The sequence below is a fragment of the Rattus norvegicus genome, chromosome 6 (genome assembly GCF_036323735.1).
Source record: "Rattus norvegicus strain BN/NHsdMcwi chromosome 6, GRCr8, whole genome shotgun sequence".
Taxonomy (NCBI): Eukaryota; Metazoa; Chordata; class Mammalia; order Rodentia; family Muridae; genus Rattus; species Rattus norvegicus.
In genome coordinates, this window is record NC_086024.1 from 70,760,422 (window position 1) to 70,781,656 (window position 21,235).

At 35.6% G+C, this 21,235-nt stretch overlaps 1 long non-coding RNA gene across 4 annotated transcripts in view; it reads right to left on the reverse strand.

The window, feature by feature from the left end:
• Positions 1–1,061: 1,061 nt before the first annotated feature.
• LOC102556158 (uncharacterized) overlaps positions 1,062–21,235 on the reverse strand; it is a 99,669-nt gene continuing 79,495 nt past the window's right edge. For all 4 annotated transcript variants that reach the window (XR_005505920.2, XR_005505919.2, XR_005505921.2 and 1 more), the window contains 3 exons: positions 9,695–9,829; positions 3,790–4,009; positions 1,062–1,157 (listed from right to left, as the gene is read on the reverse strand). This is a non-coding gene — a long non-coding RNA (uncharacterized LOC102556158). The remainder of the gene's footprint in view (positions 1,158–3,789; positions 4,010–9,694; positions 9,830–21,235) is intronic.

Consider the following 21,235-nt stretch of genomic DNA (forward strand, 5'->3'; position numbering starts at 1 on the left):
GTTTTAAATAATCCTATATAAAGTCTATGCTAGCTCATAAAATAAGATAAAAGAAGCAAATAATATTTAGAAAGCCAAAAGTAAAATAAAATGCACAGTAATAAATAAGTTTTACTTCCAGAGAAAGAGAACCAACATTTAAATTATAAAAGTGAACTGAATTAGAGCAGTAAATATTAAAATGCAAACAACTGGAAACTGAGTTAAGGAAAAAAAGTTGCATATTGAAACTGTCTCATTTGCAACAGATGAAACTGAGGAGATAAACAGATATAAGGCAAGCAAAGCAATAACAAATAAAGGCAACTGTCTGTAGCATGTCCAGAATTGTCATGCCTGAGCATCACTAAACACTATAAAAGTGACATGATTATTATACAGAAACAGACTCCAGAACAAATGCTCTCCTTGTTTGAAAGCAGTGTTAGCTTTATCTCTTCAACATTTTTGAATATTTATTTAATGATTGAATAAATATAATCTGTTTCAGAGTATTTTCTTCTCTATCAATAGAGAAAAAAGTTTCCTGTGAATATTTCAGCAAGGACAATATTTAAACTAAGAAGAAATGTAGTTTCATCTCTATACCACAGTATTAACCTATTATAAATAAATATCTCATGTATCTTAGGGGAAATAATCATAAATAGGGTCATTTTCCTCCAGATAAGTTCTTATTTATATTAAAGCCAAAATGAAAGATAAACACATAAAGCACTTGGAGATGGCGGGAATCTTCCATTTTCCCACAATAAAAGGCTGAAATGACTATCTTACTGTTAAAATATAAATTAGAACAGAAGATAAAATCATGTGTAAAATATTTTTGTAAAATTTTTCAAATAAGCAATATGCTGAAAGAAGATATTGTATCAATGAGAAAAGAGCAAATTAAAGTTGGGCAAAGTACTACGTATTCCTTAAAATAGTAAAGTGGCTTTTTAAAGGAAAGAAACCTTTCTAGGATATGTTAAACAGATTCACACTTGTTTATCACTTAGAGTTCTATTGTCTTAGTGTGCTAAGACTGATGTGATAAAAAATAACATGACAACAGGGTAAAAGAGGTAGTTAGTTTATATTTCAAGGTACAGTCGTCCATTCTATTGCAAAATTCATATTAGCTGGATCTTGAAGCTGCTGGTTATATCCAAAGTCTGTAGACAGAAAGACAAATTTATGAATTCCACTGTTCAGTTTGTGTCTGTGTTTTCTACATTTCAGTATACTGTACCAAGGGAACAGAACTTCAATGATTAAAGTGTGCTTTCTTTAACTATTGACATAATCAGATGATCTCTGTCTTGTTTCATTTATGTGACTGTTACAGATACCATCACTAAGAACTTAGGAATGAGTTTACTTGGCTTACAATTGCAGGTGAACTTTAATTATGACAGAGAAATCATGGTAGTAAACCAAGTATCCTATCTGCAGTCAAGAACAAAAATAGAATAAATGCAGGGATCTTTCTAGCTTTCTACCAGATAGCTCTCCTTTACATAGTTCAGAGGCCACCCCATGAAATAATGACTGAGACAGGTTGGGTCTTCACAGTTCAATCAATGGTCATGACAGACTTGCTTAAACAGGCTAGTCTAGTTAATACCTTATTATACTATGTTGTGAGTTGATCCTAGATTGTGTTAGGCTGTCAGCTAAATCTAACTAGCATACTACTCCATAGCTATTCCATGGGCTCCTGCTTCTGAGGTGATTCTATTCAAGTTAACAGTTAAAGGCAAGAATCACATGATGTTCATCAATTCACAATTTGCTCTAATATAAGTCTCTTACATTTGGAGGAACACCATGTGGCCAAGGCTGCAGGTCTTTGATCATAGCTTTCCAAAACTCTATGTGTCCATTGAAGAGAAGTAGGCCTTCTTTACCTAAATACTTGGGAACCCAGACTGACTTTCTGTTTTGTCAGTAAGGTGTTTCAAAGATCAATACCCACTTTTGGTGAACTTACAAAAAAGGAAAGAGCAAAAAACATAGCAATTGGTTTTATGATCTTTGCCTATGGTACATAGCAATTCTTTACTCATTTATTTCAAAACCACATGTCCTCTACAACTTCTAACAAATTCCATCAAAGGATATAAGCTTGCTGTCTCAAGAGTTCATTTTTAGCTCATTAAAACCAACAAGACTAAATAAAAATGATTTAACTTATCCACATTTGTATTGATATTCAAATGATAAAATATAAATTATTTTGTGTTTTATCTTTTTGATAATTTCACATATGAGTACTTTATTTACTATCATTCCTCCCTTTAACTTTTGCCATGTTCTCAAACTCCCTTTCAAAATCCTGGCCTCTTTCATTTTTTATTGTTACACATGGATTAGTTGGATTGCCTGATGCTCCCTCCCTCACTGGCCACTGGTTGTATCTCTTTATCTATGGATAGGACCTTGTGAGACTACCCCCAGCTTTGTTCCCATGTCAACTGGTATATCATTGTACACTCTATTTAAGGAAACATTTTGTTATTCACTGGATGCAGCTTCCCTGTCATGTCTGTAACTCTATATAGCAGTAGCCAATCTGTTTTATGGTTCCTGAAACCTCTCTCCCCAGATCTGTTTATTCCTCGAGCCACAGGTATTGTAGTCACATCTACAGTCTCTTCAAATCAAAGGCACATATGCTCTGCATCTGGATAAGTTGTAGATCAATGAAATATTTTTTATCTGTTAAAAATGATGTTTCTTTGAGGGAAGGCAAGTACAACATCTATCTTTATATATAAAATAAGTATATAGAATATAATTAAGTTGGTTTAGAAAAATGGAAATCTGTGCGTTCTCCTCCAGAGTTTATGCCTTCCTCAGACACAGTTAGTAGGCTAGGTTTGCTGTATGAATACCCTCCCAATCAGCCCGCCTTAAGTTCATTAAGCAGCTTTTCGTTATTCCCAAGATAAAGGTGTCCCTATTGCACCATTTGGGATAACATTTAGGGATAATCACTGTTTTGTTCATAGGTTTTGCAGGTGTGTAAGAACGTTGATCACTTCTCCCTTGGCCGTTTGCATAACACCTTTGGATACATGTTATGAGAACTAGTCCCTAGAGAGGATTCTTCCAATTCAGTTCTAGTTTAATTCTTTCAAGTTTTTCCCCAAAATTTGTTTTGAGTTCAGCAACACAGTTTTATGTCTTCAAGGTATGGACAGTAAGGAGGCCAAAAGTAACAGTTTCTATTGTTTTGAAAGTCTATTAGATTCCCCTAACAACTCTGAAGTTTTCTACGCAGTACATATACCCTGTTGTTAGTATATGTATCTTGGGGGAGGGCACTAAAAATATATAATTTCACAATTGGTGAACTTATTTTTTACTTAGAGTTTTAAGATGTAGTGCTAAATACTAGGTTTCATTCCTCACTAAAATGATAACTTATTTTACAGTTTTATTGTCTTTATACTCCTCTGGGAGGTATATTTTAATTTTTGGAAGAATATTTTAATGCCTAAAACCGATTTAATTTATTCTTTTCCATTTATTTTACATACTCATGAAAGTACAGTTATTAAATAAAATAGTTTTAAGCCATATCTACTTAATGTAAGAAACATTTTCTGAAAGACATGGTTTAACATACAAGTACCACCCTGAGATTAAACAGAAGCATTTTATAGGTTTTTTTCATGTTTTATGACTGCCTAGCATCTTATTTACAATAAAAAAAATAATGAGTTGTAGAGATATCTATTAAGGGATTTCATGAGAAATGACTTTAATTCTCAGTATGAGAATAAACATAGGTGGCATTACCGTAGCCTTACTGGAGGTAAATGAATGGATGATGATCCCAGGAGGAGGAGTAAGCTTCTTCGTTGTGAATAAAAATTGTCAGGTTCCATTCCAGACAAATGCAATTCAGTACTATCCCAGAGAGACCTTTCCTGTTGTTGGATCAGGGACTCTTTTTCTTCACAACATCCTTAGGCCAGTACTAAACTTTCTCCGGTAACCAAATTCCTTTAAAGAGTCCCTTGTGGGAGAAATGACATTAAATATTTTCCAGAAATAAAAGATGAAGGATCAGAAGCACTTTAAAAAAATAAGTACATGTGGCAAATGCATGTGGAAATAGAAATGCAAGTGTGAAATCTCCAGTGTTCCTTCTCAACTAAACCTATAAAGAATTAAAAAACTATTCTAGGTGAAATTGGGCTATGGAGTTTAAAATCAAATTATATTCTCTGTGCTAAGCATCAACCCAACCCTCTCATTTGGGAAAATTTTGTGCATATGACATAGCTTTTAAGAAAGTATTGTCAACTAACATTCTGTTTTTTCTTTATCTTACTTAATGGAACATTGATGGATAGGACTGAGAGCAGAAAAAATACTCACAGACAGAAGGTTTAGGAGCTATAAACTCTTAGGGGTTGCTCATTATTTGAAAATACTGCTTTTTTATTTCATCTTTACCTTTGGGAACACAAGTTATGCAGGATTTTTTCCAGTTATGTCTAGAGTGTTTGAGGGTTGTAGAGGATCAAGTAGAATGTGGGAATGAGATTACTGAATAGAGGTGTTTTGAAAGCACATAAACCCTGGAGACAAGGATCTAGACAAGTGAAGTTGCGAGCTATGTTATGAAAGCATGAATTTTTAAGAACAAGAAAAACCTGATTTTAAATCATCACACGTGTGTTATTTGTATAAAATATTTTAATTATTATTTTAATAATTGGATGCATCCATCTCTCCGTCTTTTCTCTGTCTGTCTCTGTCTCTGTCTTTCTGTCTCTTGCTTACTGTGTGTATGTGTGTGTGTGTGTGTGTGTGTGTACTGAAGAACCTTATAATCACCTAGACTTTTCAAGTAAATACAGTTATCCATTCCATTTGACAGGAATGTAATTTTTAAACATATTTCATTAAATCTGTGCTTTTATAAATGTTAGAACTATTAGAGATTAGACATTATATATTGTATTTTTGCTTTTATCCTGAAAACTTAATGAATAACTACCACAAAATACAAGAGTGTATTTTATAATATAAATACTTTTACACATATCTATAACAGTTTATAAGTATACAGTAGACTGGTACAGGTATAAAACCTATTTTCAGACTTTTGGTGGTCTTCTCCTTTCCATCTCTTTCTTCTCCTTCTCTTGAACTAATGGTAATGTGTACAATACCTTTCACTCAGTCTTAATCCCACATATTATTTTTGTTTGAAAGCTTTCATAAAAATCAAAATTCTGAAGATTCCATTAGTCATTAAAACATATGTTAAGAATCATAAAGTCAGTTAAAAAGAAGCAGTAGAGAACAGAATCATTCTCATAAGAATGCCATTCAGAAAAACGCAAGTCTGCCTTTTAGTAATATCCTGGTATATTGTACATTTTCATCTGTCATTTACAGGATGTCATTTATCTTGTTAGAGAGCTACAAGTGATAAACCATAATAGGAGTTAGTTATAAATGTCGATTCCATCTCAGAAAAAAATTTCGTAGGATACATGTTGTCTATTACTCTGTTTTATACATTCTTTGTAGTTTCCTGTAATTGATGTGTTGAAAATTTAACACCCTATGAAACAGTTCTGCATGTCTCAAAATCATTCCAATTTGAAAGTAAAGTTTAGAACCAGGTGAACCAGTTTTGTGTGTCTTGCTAGGGCCTTCAGTGTGACATGTTGCCCATGAAATATTGTGTAGACATGCTTTTCCTTGAATATTGATTGGGCCCTACAAACTCAACTCAAAGTTTAAAAAGTTTGAAACTTCATCATAGCAGACTAGCTTAACAGATGTATTTCTCCCAGTTGAAGTGATATATAATATTTTAGTCTTATTGCTTTTTGATCAGTGAGTCAGATTGATCGCTACTAAACCATCCTGCATCCATATACTTCTTACTTTTTTAAAATCTGGACTCACCTTCAACCACAGCTTGGTCTCCTTCCACTTAAAAATTTTCTGAGTCCATGCAAGTGTTCTTCTATTTCATTCTCCATCTCAAGTCCTCGAATGCTATTGTAACACTCAATGTAGTGGGTTCAACGCAAAGAGTCACACCATTCATACCATTAGGTTGTGCTAACTCCCTTTGCACTTGAGGCCACGTTTGGTGGACACTGCTTCTGGGTAGTTTATTGATGTCTGCATATGAGAGTACTGCAAAATGTATTGAATATAATGAAAGGTAGAAGCCCTTAATTGCACCTTTAATGTCAAATGTTCTGCTCCTATTTTCTTATAACCCTGCTTTGTGATCTATAGACTGACACAGTTCATGATGCGTTATTTTAATTCTTAATCATCTTTTGGAATTTTAAGTTCTTTTTTATGTAAGTGATTATAGAAATAATACGACAGAGTAAACCAGTCAAACCCCTAGTAACTTCCACTTTTCCTGTCTGACCCTATTTTTACTCTTGTCATACATCTTGCTTTCAGTATATTCATCGTGGGCCTTACTGGTCTCTGCCATTGTCTATTCTCAAATATAATTTAGATGTATACACATTATAAAACACCATTACATTTACACTTTTTAAATCCCACAGCAACAAAATTGATTGCAACACACTTTTGTTTGCAATTTAATAAAATGCTACTTAATTGTCGTTAGAATGAGATATTTTTATTTTATCACAGAAATGGAAATCATTAGAATACAAATGATGCATGCTAAGGAGAAAAGTACAAATATAATCAAGGATGTAAGTTAAAGAAGTATATACTAAAATGGGTGCACACTACTCTTAATATACATTACCAAATTGCCTTAGCATAGAAGAATAATTTGGTTTGTAATCCAAGGTAGAACCATGCTTTATGCTCTATATTTCACTCTCTTAAGAACTGAATCAGTTGAGTTATAAAATCAAATGTACTTGACTAGACCACTAACTACCATGTGCACTCTGAACTAGACTCCATGACGGTATTACATGACTGACAGTGTTGGAACATGACACTGGAGGAATGGTACTGGAGCATATGTCTGTTGCTAGGAACAAATAGCATAAAAGGAAGGGAATAAGAGCTCTTTAAGTGTTTTCTCACAATTTTAAGACATGCAATATGTTTCTAATGGCAAATGCCTAGGGGTGTGACACCTTCTTTTTAAATTACTGCTATCTGTGTTTAAGAGATTGTATCGGCATTTTCAAAGAGCTATTTCTCTATATAGATGTTTTGTTTTAAGTGCAGCAAAAGGCCAAACTCAAATTCATTCCTAATGAGCCATGTGTGAATGTCAAAGTCTCTGCTGTCCACTCAAATGCCAAAGAACACATCTGACTTTATAATGAGCCAAACAGTTGTCTCTTCATAATCTCAGTTAGCCTTCTGTTAGGTATCTGCATCCAAAATTTATAACAGTGGTGCGTATGGTTTTTGTGATGGATTAAATCCAATCAAAGGTGGAAACATTTTTTTTAAAGATAACAATATTGCCAAGATTTGTCTACATCTCCACATAAAACTAAATGGACTGTTATCTGAGTTCCCTCTAATCTGTTCACATATGATAGAAAGATCAAAACCAGACAAAAGACTACAAAATAATGTCAATAGCTAGACGGTTTGGTGTGATCAAAGCCGAAATGGCATTGACAAAACATTTTTTCCCCAAAGAACACTGGTCAATTTAACCATTTAACGAGTTCTGGAAATTTAATAATTCAGGAACTTTAAGTTTATATTTAATGCACTTGACATGATATTTGGTAATGTTCAAATGAGTAATATTTGTTATTTTCTATCCTCTAGGCAACTTCTAACCTGGTTAACACAAAAGATTTTTATGCATTTATCAGTGATAAAATGGTGTATAGCATTAAAGCCATTTGGGACAATTCTCAATGATAACATTCATGTTCATTGTAACAGTGTTCTGAGATTAAGTAAATCAGGTAAGCCCATAAAATCAAGGAATTTTATATTCACTAGGGTTTCTAGAGAGTTGTTTCAAATCTTTATTTGAGCTGTTTAGTTTGAAGTATAATGAGAAAAAAATGAGTATTCATATGTTAAACTGGAAAAACTGTTAAGACAGTGATCAAAACACATCAAAGGCCAATCGCAACTAGCTAATTTAAAAGCAAATATTAGACAAAATAGTTTAATATTATTTTCTGTTATGAGATATAAAAATTTTTCTCTATTTTTATTTTTATCAATCTTTTTTATTGTGTCGTACATATGGCAGTCATTAAATGTGTGTGTGAATTATGCTGATTGAAAGAAAAGAGAGGCAATGATTGCAGCGACTTCTGATTACCTTTACTTACCTAAATGCTAGTTTTTTGAACAAATGATGCAGGTCAAATTGCCTAGCTATGTATGGAAGAATGAAACTAGCTTTATATCCCTTACCCTGAAAAAAACGAATTACATATTATCAAGGACGTTAGCAAATCAGATATACTGAACCTGATAAGGGCAAAATAGATAATGTGTGTAAACTTACAAGTACAGGTAAGGGCTTTCTGAACAGTACAATAGTGTATGTATTAAGGACAATAATTGATGAATTAAACTACATAAAACTAAAAAACATTCTGTACAACAAAGGAATACATTATTCAAGTAAAGAGGTAGCCTGCAACAGGGTAAAGAAAATTAAAACTGCACTAGCTGAAAACGTGAACAGAGCTTAATGATTTACAATATATAAAGGAGTGAAAAATATACACGCCAAGAACACATCCAATTAAAAATGGTGCTTAGAACCAAACAGAGAATTCTATAAAAATAAAAGACAATGGCTGGGAAAAATGTATTTCAAACCTTCGATATTCTTAAACATCAGGGAAATATAAATTATAACTATTTTGAGACTTTGTCTTCTTCAAGGGAGAATGGTCATGACACTGAAAACAAATGCCTACAGTTGCTGGCATACATTTGTGGAAAGAGTAGCACCTGTTTACTCCCATGGCATACAAACTGGTACAACCACTAAGATATCAGAGTAGTTTTCTCAAGAAGCCAGGATTAGATATGTCACACACACAAAAAAACTTGATTACATTAACAATATTCAGAAAATAGAAAAAAATAGAAATAGCCTAGATGTTATCAACAAATGAACAGATAATAAAACGTTATATCTATACCATAACATATTAAGCTTATAAAAATGGATGGAGCAAAAGAAAAACATTCTGAGTGAACTAATTCAGACTCCAAAAGACCAGCATCACATTCATTTTCTCTTTTGTTGATATTAGGATTGAGTCATTAGAAATTTGGAATTTATTTGGAGTATTTACAGAGGTCAGCAAATAAGTACTTGGTTATGTAGAGTATCTTTTCAAGGAGAAAAGAAAGAAGACAGTGATAAAATGGTAGAAAAAGTGGTAATGGAAAATAAAGAGCAAAATATATGCTGGGATTTGCTTGGGAATGGGAGGGCAGGCCAGAAGGGGGAATGTAGGAAGGGAGAATTAATAATGTATTAATTCTGAAATGTCATAGTAAAACTACTACTTCAAAATCTCCCAAAAATATACACACCATATCCTTATATAAAACAGTTTCTATGTGGTTGCTCTATAAATGGGAAATGATGTCCTTTTTGAACAACAAAGCACACAAATGAAAAGGCCCAAGTGGATAGTTGGTTACTTTCTTTGGAGGTGCTGGACAAAATTCCACAGACCTTAAAACATTGTAGGTTTCTACCATTGCTATTGATTACCTTTAAAACTGGATGATTTTACTGAAGACATGACATATTTGAGTAACAAAGTACGAAGAATTCTAGATGATATCAATCTGGAATCTTCATCTCTACTTCATCTACTGAATGAAGCCTTCATTCTTCTGGAAAATGCTAAGCGCGGAGGAGAAATGTAACTATCGATCTTTAACAACCAAGAGGAATTTCAAATACAATAATATACAGCATTTTACAACATACACAGCAATGAAACAGTAACACATATGCTATTGGGTTAATGAACCAAATTCCCATTGTACCAAAAAAATGCTCCACAAAATGATACCCTTAATTTGGCACAATTAACACTGTCAGCATCTGTAGCTCTCTGTAGTTCAGATGTTCTAGAAAACAATCTACTACTTACTGAATTTCTCAAATCTCCTCAGAGTAGTTTCTTTTGCCATAGGTAATATTAACCCAGAAATCCAGACTTGGTTAAAGTGTGCAGAATTGGATGCTGTGAAGTACTAAGCATATATATTGGATCTCTCACTTAGGTACCATATTCCTGAGCAGCTACTGGCACCAAGAAGAACTCATGATCACTCTAACTCCAAAAATCTCAGAAGAAAATAACATTATAAATGATTGTCTAAATGATAAGCAAATACATTAGTAAAATATTGAGAAATCTGTATCTTTCTTTCTAGTCTCTGAGATCAGTGCAGGAGAATATAGTAAGGGACATAAGTAGTTGATGACCTCAGGAAAAAAGAATGTAGTCACATGCACAAAATCTGTACAAGTTCAAGCTAGATGAAGTTCTACCACAGAGCAGTGTGCTGGTCACATTTTCTCGGCCTAGATCAAGAGCTATTTTCCACAAAAAAGATAGATTTTTTTGTATATTCAGGGAATGGATATTAGTATTAGTTTATTCTCTCCTATGTTATACCATATAGAAACCATAGTTTCTCCCCCCACCACCACCTATTCCCTCCCTATCCACTTCTACTCCATTTTCCTTCAGAAAGGGCAGCCTTCCTAGGCATATGAACAAAATATGGCATATCAAACTGAATTAAGATTAGTTACCTCCCTATTATTTTAAGAGTGTGGTCCTAGTAACTGAAGCACACCAGTGGATGGCCACAGAGTAAACATAAAAATAAAACTAACGACTGCATGTCATTTAAAAAAATAAATACCCAGAGCTGGTTGGGTATGGAATGTATATGTGTGGGTGTTAAGGATAAGTATGTGCATGATCAAAATATGAATATATGCAATTCTTTAAGAAATAAAATATCTCTAACTTTTTAATCATCTTTGTGTATCAGACGCAGCTACAGAAATAACAGCTTAAGCATATATAGTATGTTGAGAAAATAAAGAAATTTTAATAATGAAAAGCTTTAATGTTTCTATTATAAGATTTTAAGCTAATAATAAACATTATGGTGATAAGTTGAAACTGGTAAGTATAATAAGATCAGTAAATAATTTATTTCAATGCTAAAAGTAAAATTCTTTATAAAAGAATTTTATGTGGAGAAGAGAAACAAAGAGAAAGAGGGAAGAAGATAATGAGGAGCAAGTGAAGGAGAGGTCATGGTTAAATTTGTATAAAGTTCTTTACCCACATTTTACATTTATTTTTAACTTAAAAGATTTTATATGGCTCATTAATCTTGTGCATGTTCTATTGGAAGCATGTAATTAACCACATATATCAGGATAAAATATACATTTTAGTCAAATCCATATACTTCCCTTAAACTTTTCCCTAGAATGCTACACAAAACTATCGTCTAATATTTTCTTGAATTTCATGTTCTACAGAGAAAACTTTGTTTCTTGTAACTTTTTCCAAAATGTATTATTTTCTCAGTATTCATTAAATGTATATAAGCATACATTTTTATTTCATCTGTGATCTTAACTCCAGGACATGGGTTTCTCTCTCACTTATACCCAAAACATTACCTAGCGGGAATCAAAATGGTAGCATAGTAAATGACATCCTTATTCACTTTTGACTTGTGCTTCATAATGCAGTTCTGCAATGCACAGAGAAAGCTGAGTATGTGAGAGATTGCAATGAAAAAGGCAATATTCAAAGCTGAAGGGTCCAAGTGAGGATGCAGTCACACTTGGGAGGGAGAAGAAAGCAACCACAAGGGAGGAGGGAGGGAAAAGGGAGGTATATGGGATGGAGTGGGAGGAGAGGGAAACATGATCTGGTGTTGGGTGGGGGGAAAGAACTGAAGCCCTGAGGGCCAGCAGAAAGAATGGAAACAGGTGGACTCAGGAGGAAGGAGGTTGGGAGGACCCTGTAGAATGTACTAGAGACCTGGAAAGTGAGAGATTCTCATGACTCAAAGTGGGGGACCCTAGATGAAAATCCCAACAGTCAAGAGAGGGAATTTACTGAATACACCTCCAGCAGAAAGACAGGGCATGAAGTAAGGGATGGGGTTGCTATCCCACAGGCAAAGCTCTGACTCATAATTCTTTCTGTCTGAAAGAATTGTAGGGATGAAAATGGAGAAGAGCCTGAGGAAAAGAAGGTTCAGTGTCAGGTCAAAAGTGGATTCTAGCTAAAGGGGAAGCCCCAAGACCTGACACCATTACTGAGTCTATGGGATGTTCAGAAAAAGAGATCTATCATGACTGCCCTATAAAAGACCCAAGCACCTGGAAGAGTCAACTACAGATGTGTGCACTCAACCAATGAGTAGAAACTGCTGACCCCTCTGGTTGAATTATGGAAATGCAGGAGGAAACTGAGGAGGAGCGCAACCATATAGGAGGATCAGCAGTCTCAATTAGCCTGGACCACTGAGATCTCTCAGACACTGATTCACCAACTAGACAGCATACACCAGCTGTTATGAAGCTTCCAACACATATACAGCAGGGAACTCCTTAGTCTGTGTTCAGTCAAAGAAGATGCACCTAACCTTCAAGAGACTGGAGGCCTCAGGAAGTTTAAAGGTCTGGTGGGATGGGAGGGCCTGGAACATCCTAATGAAGACAGGGTCTGTGGGTGGGATGTGGAACTACTGGGGAATTAACTTGGAGGGGAATAAAATCTGGATGCAGTTTTCTGGTTTCTGCCTGCTCCTGGAGCTGACACTGCCCACAGCTCTCTGTGCACAAATCCCATGGGGGAGAGAACTGGACACTCAGAAGTGCAGACAATACTGAGAGCTCAGAGGAGACAACCACTTCTGCTCACATACCTGGCCCAAGAGGAACTGTCTAGATCCCTCTAACACAGGAATCTAGGGGCAGTCAGGGAGAGTGCTCATCCATTGTCTGCTTGCACCCAGAGCAGAAACCAGATGTCAGGAGTGCTCATACACATGAGAGCAGAGGTAGGACCACCACTTCTGCTTTGCGGGAACTGCCAGGTTTCTGTCTGCACGCAGAGCTGGAAAGGTCTCACAGCTATCTGACCCCAGGTCCTGCTAGGAGAAAACAGGTCTACAGGAGTGCTGACACACAGGCTTACAAGAGGGTCAAGTCACGGTCAGAGACAGCAAGACCAGCTAACACCAAAGACAACCACACGGTGAGAGGCAAGCAAAGGAACCTAAGCAACAGAAACCAGTACTACATGTCAACATCAGAGCCTAGTTCTCCCAAGAAAGCAAATACGAGATATCCCAACACACCAGAAAACCAAGATTTGGATTTAAAATCACATTGCATAATGATGATAGAGGACTTTAAGAATGACATAAATAATTCCCTTAAAGAAATACAGGACCACACAGGTAAACAAGTAGTGGTCCTTAAAGAAGAAACACAAAAATACCTTAAAGAATTACAGGGACACAACCAAACAGGTAAAGGAATTGAACAAAACCATCCAGGATTTAAAAATGGAAATAGAAATAGTAAAGAAATTACAAAGGGTGAAAACCCTGAAGATAGAAAATCTAGGAAAGGGATCAGGAGTCATAGATGCAAGAATCACCAACAGAATACATGAGATAGAAGAATCTCAGGGATAGAAGATACCATAGAAAATATTGACACAACCATCAAAGAAAATGTAAAACACAAAAAGCTCCTAAACCAAAACATCAAGAAAATCAAGAATACATTGAAAAGCTCGAATCTAAGAATAATAGAAGAGAGTGAAAATTTCCAACTTAAAGGGTCATTAATATCTTCAACAAAATTATAGAAGGAAACTTCCCTAACCTAAAGAAAGGGATGCCCATAAACATGCCAGAAGCCTACAGGACTCCAAATAAATTGGACCAGAAAAGAAGTTTCTCTTGCCACCTAATAGTCAAAACACTAAATGCACAAAACAAAGAAAGAATATTAAAAGCAGTAATGGAAATAGGTCAAGCAACAAATAAAGGCAAACCTATAAGAATTACACCAGACTTCTCACCAGAGACTATAAAATCCACATCTTGTGCAGATGTCATACAGACCCTAAGAGAACACAAATGCCAGTCCAGGCTAGTATGTCCAGCAAAACTCTCAAATAACTTAGAAAGTGAAACCAAGATTCATGGCATAACCAAATTTACACAATATCTTTCCACAAATCCAGCTCGACAAAGGATAATAGATGGAAAACTTCAACACAATGAGGGAAACTCTACCCTAGAAAAAGCAAGAAAGTAATCTTGAAAAACAAACTCAAAAGAATAGAACCATAAACAGAATTTCACCTCTAACAACAAAAATAACAGGAAGCAGCAATCACTCTTCCTTGATAGTCCTTAACATCCATGGACTCAATTCCTCAGTAGAAAGACAAAGACAAACAGACTGCATATGTAAAGAGGACCCAGCATTTTGCTGCATACAGGAACCATACCTCAGAGACAAAGACAGACATCACCATAGAATAAAAGACTGGAAAACAATTTCCAAAGCAAATGGTCCCAAGAAACAAGCTGGAGTAGCAATTCTAATACCAAATAAAATCAAACTTTCAACCAAATGTTATCAAAAAAAGATAAAGAAGGACACTTCATATTCATCAAAGGAAAAATTCACCAAGATGAACCCTCAATCCTAAATACCTATGATCCAAATGCAAGGACATCTACATTCGTAAAAGAAACCTTACTAAAGCTCAAGTCACAAATTGAAACTCATGCAATAATAGTAGGAGACTTCTACATCCCACTCTCATCAATGCACAGATCATGGAAAAAGAAATTATACAGAGACATACAGAAAATAACAGAAGTTATGAACCAAATGGATTTAACAGATATCTTTAGAACATTTCATACTAAAACAAAAGAATGTTCCTTCTCAGCACCTCATGGTATCTTCTCCAAAATTGACCATACAATCAGTCATAAAACAGACCTCAAATTATATAAAAAGACTGAAATAATCCCACACATCCTGTCAGATCACCACAGATTAAGGCTGCTCTTCAATAACAATACATACAACAGAAAGCCCACATACACATACAAGTAAAACAACACTCTACTTAATGATAACTTGATCAAGGAAGAAATAAAGAAATTAAAGATGTTTTGAATTTAATGAAACGGCAAGGCATACCCAAACTTATGGGACACAATGAAAACAGTGTTAAGAGGAAAACTCATAGCTCTGAATGCCTCCAAAAACAAAACAAAAACAAAAAACCAAAAAGAAAAACCAAAAAAAACAAACAAACAAACAAACAAAAAACAGGAAAGAGATACATTAGCAGCTTGACAACTCATCTGAAAGCTCTAGAACAAAAAGAAGCAAATACACCCAGGAGGAGTAAACAGCGGGAAATAATCAAACTCAAGGCTAAAATCAACCAAGTACTAACAAAAGAACTATCCAAAGAAAGAATAAAACCAGGAGATGGTTCTTTGAGAAAGTCAACATGATAGATAAACCTTTAGACAGACTAACCAGAAGGCACAGAGTATCCAAATTAACAAAATCAAAAATGAAAAGGGAGACATTATAACAGAATCCAAGGTAATTCAAAAAAAATCATCAGATCCTACTACAAAAGCCTATATTCAACAAAACTGGAAAATCTGGAGGAAAGGGATAATGTTCTAGACAGATACTAGGTAGCAAAGTTAACTCAGGATAAGACAAACCTAAACAGTCCCGTATAGCTGTTCCCTGAGAGGCTCTGCCAGAGCATTACAAATACAGAAACAAATGCTAGCAGCCAATCACTGAACTGAGGAGTTACAGAAAGTTTTGAAGCAGCTGAATGGACTTACATCCCCATAAGTACAACAATTTCAACCCACCAGAGCTCCCCGGGACTAAATAACCACTCAAAGGGTAGGCACGGACAGACCCATGGCTTCAGCTGCATATGCAGCCAAGGATAGATAGGTTTGTTAGGCACAAATGGGAGGAGAAGCCCAAGGTCCTGCAAAGACTAGATTCCCCTGTCTCCTACCCCACTATGTAAAGGAATGTCAGGGCAAGGAGGCTGGAAGGGGTAGGTGGTTGGGGGAGAATACCTTCATAGAATAAGAGGGAGAGGGGATGGGATAGGGGTTTATGGATGGGAAACCAGGAAAGGGGAAAACATTTGAAATTTGAATAAAAAAATCCAATTAAAAAACTCTGAGTGTAAAAATAAATAAATAAATAAATAAATAAATAAATAAATACACTTAAAAATAAAGAAAAGAAAAGGCACCATTTGATCATAGAAATGAGGAGTTTGGAACTTCAGTCTTAAAATAGCTATAAAAAAATGAAGTATCCAATACAAGACCAGACATTAGAATAAATATCTGGAAAGAAGAGTATTAACCACCACAGACAGAACAGAGATGCAAAACATCCTCCTTTCTTCTATAAAAGAAGACTGACTTTTGCTCTTCAGCACTAGTACAGAAAAGATGTAGAACATGGATAGTGTTTCACTGTGATGTGAACACTGTAGGTAAGCCTTGAAGGTAAATTTATAACAACATTTTAGGGTCTTTAATTCTAGAACATAATTGCAAATAAACTCACTATCATATTAGATGATTGGGTGAAATCTCCACCTGAGCAAATGTATTAATACTAGAATTGCAAGAACCCTTCATTTCTAATGGTAAAATTTAAAATGGACTCAGTCAGAAGGAAGCCATGATAATCCCATATGTTGAGTAGTAGATACAACTGTCTCAAATGTTAATTATGCACAAAATTGTTAAAGAACGTGCCTGTTGAGAAACCCAGTTGAATCAGCTGTTTTATACAAGCATATATGGAGCTAGGTTTCAGTAGTTTGCTCAAGTCAGTTTGGTCCTGCACAGAATTCACAGGGAGGTTTGGCTTATTTTTAAGTTTTCCTTCCCTAAGACAGATGTGGAGACAACCATTTGTATTCATTTTCTCCTAGAATATTGGGGTTATAGTGAAGTGATTATGGGTCTGTTATTCATTCCTGTGGCTACATAGGAATATGGTACCTGAAGGAGTTTTGATAACCGTAACAATTATTTCACTTGTTTGAGGACACTGAACTATCTTTTCAGGTCTTTTCACTTCTAAGTATAGTAAGTGCTTGTTGTTCATTTTAACTGAAACTCAAATAGAATTTCTTGTGTTAATTGAATCTCTTTTGCAATTCTGGTGATGAAAAATAGTATATTTAAATTAACATCACTTATCCTTTCACTGTATGAAAATCATACCCTGCTCTAGCAATACAGTCCCATTTTATAACTCTCTATTTGCCAGTATTTAATTGATTCTAAGAACTGCTGATAAACAGATATTAAGCCATTAGAAAAATAAATGTTTTAGGATAAGCATCACTTTAACTATAATTCAAAATTATTAGTCAATGTTTATGAACTAAAATTTTCTCTCTAGGAAAATCATTGTGTTGTAATATAACTATGTCATGCAAAAGATATTAAAATGTGGTTCAAATTAATGTGCTAATTAATATCATCTGATAGAATACAATTAGAGGTTTCAGAAAATACTAAGCTTCAGTTAGAAAAGTAGAAGAAAAGCATAAGACTTCTCAAGTGTATCTGAATATGTGGACTATTTTACCTAGGATTACCTCTGAGGATATGATCATATCATTACAGTGTAGAAGAGGTAGTGTCAAATATTTTCTTCAGTTCATTTCTTTACCAGAAAACTCTATTTATCTCATTTGACTGTGTTCTTTGACAAGGATAATGCAATATCAATTTCTTTTTTATCTTTGATAGAAATTGTTTTTATGCATAAAAATATCCTGATTATGGTTTCCTTTGCTTCTATTCCTCCAAATTCCACACAATCTGTGCCCTGGAATCTGGTTCCAATTCTTTTTTATTTTGTTTTGTTTTGTTTTTCCTTAGCAAACTTCTAAGGTATGATAGGAGAAAAAGGAGAAAATAAATAAAAGAAAATATAATAAAATAAAAAAGAACAAAAACTACCACATTGAAATTGGATAAGAGACGCCAACAGAAAGTCAGAGTGTAAGAGAAAGCACAAGAATGAGAAAATTACTCATTCATACACTCAATACTCCTATAAAAAGCACTAAACTAGAAGATAATAAAAAAGCAGATTAACTGGTCTAAGCATGCTGGAACTTGGTTTCATTTTGGCACATCTTAAACACTTCCTTCCACCTTCAGACATTTATCATTTATTCCCTAGCCCTGTATACCTGGCTTTCTGTACATATGATCTCCCATTGCCTCCCTATTCTTTCTCACATGCAGTTTCCTCCATCCATCAATGTCCAATGACAATTTTATTTCCTCTTCTAAATGAGATTCAAGCAACCTCCCTTGAACCCTCCTTGTCCCTTAGTTTCTTTGGGCTTATGAATTGTAGCATGGGTATCCTATACTTTATTGGTAAAATCCATTGAAAAGTGAATATACCATGTATGTCCTTTGTGTCTTTATTTCCTCACTTTGGATGTTATTTTCTAGTTCCACCCATTTGCCTGCAAAATTTCATGATATTCTTGTTTTTAATAGGCAAGTAGTTTTCGATTTTTTAAATGAACAATATTTCCTTTCTACATTCTTTGGTTGAAGGGCATCTATCTGGGTTTTTCACAGTTTCTATCTATTATGAATAAAGCTACCATGAATATAGTTGAACAAGTGTCATTGTGGCATGGTTTCATTGGGATATCTGTCTAGGAAATAGCTGGGTCTTGGGGTAGAACAATTCCCAATATCAGGAGAAACCATGGTTATACAAGCTCATATTCTCACCAACAATATAGGTGTGCTCCCCTTGCTCCATATAACTGCCAGCATGTTCTGTCACTCGAGTTTTTGATCTCAGCCATTCTGATGGGTGTGAGATGGAATCTCAAAATCATTTTTATTTGGATATTACTAATAACTAAGGACTCTGAACATTTCTTTAGTGTTTATTGGGCATTAGAGATCCCATTGTTGAGAATACTATTTAATTCTGTACCCCATATTTTTTCTTTTATATTTTATTTATGTACATTTCAAATGTTTTCCCTTTCCCAGTTTCCCCTCTACAAACCCCCTACCCTCCCCATGTATCTATGAGAGTGCTCACACACCCACCCACCCACTCATATGTCACCTCCCTGGCAATCCCTTACACTAGAGCATTAAGCCTTCACAGAACCAAGGGCCTCTCATCCCACTGATGCCAGATAAGGCCATCCTCTGCTACATATGTAGCTGCAGCCATGCATCCCTACCTGTGTACTCTTTGATTGGTGGCTTAGTCCCTGTGAGCTCTGGGGATTCTGGTTGGTTGATATTGTTGTTCATTCTATGGGGTTGCAAAACCCTTCAGCTCCTTCAGTTTTTTCCCTATATCCTCCATTGCAGTCCCAGTGCTCAATCCAACAGTTGGCTGCATGATCCACATTTATATTTGTCAGGGTTTGGCAGAGCCTCTCAGGAAATAACTATATAATGCTCCTGTCAGCAAGCACTTCTTGGCATCAGCAATAGTGTCTGGGTTCGGTGTCGGTATAAGGGAATATGCCCAGGTGGGGCAGCCTCTGGATGGGCTTTCCTTCAGATTCTGCTCTGCACTTTGTCCCCATATTACTTTTAGGTAGGAGAAATTCTGAGTTAAAAGTTGGGAAATCGGGGCTGGGGATTTAGCTCAGTGGTAGAGCGCTTACCTAGGAAGCGCAAAGCCCTGGGTTCGGTCCCCAGCTCAAAAAAAAAAAAAAAGTTGGGAAATGAATGGGTGGTCCCAACGCTTAACCACATGCTGGGTCTAAACTCTCCATATGGTTCCTACCAGTTCTACCTCCACTGTTGGACATTTCAGCTAATCTCATCTCCTTTTGGTCCTGGAAGCCTCTTGCTTTTCTGGTATCAGGGACTTTCAGGTGACTACCCCAAGCCCCCCATCACCCATTACTACATACCTCTACTTAATTTTCTGACTATTGTATATTATCCAGTCTCCTCCCATACCTGAATTTTCCCTGCCTTTTCCCCTCTCCCTCCTTTCTTCAGTCGCATGTCCCTCCTACCCACTACCTCTACTGAGTATATTATTACCCCCTTTTAAAAATGACTGAAGCTTCCGCACTTTAGTCTTCCTTCTTCTTGAGCTTCATATGGTCTATGAGTTGTGTCATGGGTATTCTGATATATTTGTCTAATATCCACTTATTCAGTGAGTATATACCATGTTTGTTCTTTTGTGACTGGGTTACCTAAGGATGATATATTCTAGTTCCATGAATTTGTCTAAGAAATTCATGAAGTCATTGTTTTTAATAGACGAGTAATACTCCATTTTGTATATTTAAAACGTTTTCTGTATCCATTCCTTTGTTGAGTGATATCTGGGTTGTTTCCAGTTTCTGGCTTTTTAAATGAGATTGTTATAAACATAATGGAGCATGTATCCTTGTTATATGTAGGTGCATCTTTTGGTTATTTGCCCAGGAGAGAAATTGCTGGGTCATTAGGTAGAACTATTTCCAATTTTCTGAGGAACTGCAAGATTGGTTTTCAGAGTGGTTGTACCAGCTTGCAATTCCAACAAAAATGGAGGAGGAGCATTGCTCTTTCTCCACATCCTCACCAGCATCTTCTGTCACCTGAGACTTTTTTATTGGATTTTTTAAATTTACATTTCATATGTTATTCCATTTCCCAGTTTCTTGGACATTAGACCCCTATCACAAAACCCACAGCTTCTTCTTTCTATAAGGGTCTTCCCCTCTCAATCACCCCCCTACCCCAGCCATTTTCCTACACTGGGGGTCCAACCTTGGCAGGACTAAGGGCTTCTCCTTCCATTGGTGCCCAGCAAGGCCATCCTCTCCTACACATGCAGTTGGAGCCATGGGTCAGTCCATGTATGGTCTTTGGGTAGTGGTTTAGTCCCTGGAAGCTGTGGTTGGTTGGCATTGTTGTTCTTATGAGGTTGCAAGCCCCTTCAACTCTTTCAATCCTTTTTCTAATTCATCCAATGGGGGGTCTCAACTCAGTTCAAAGGTTTGCTACTAGCATTTGCCTCTGTATTTGACATGCTCTGGCTATGTCTCTCAGGAGACATCTATATATGGTTCCTGTCAGCATGCACTTCTCAGCTTCATCAGTCTTATCTAGTTTTAGTGACTGTATGTGTGTGTGT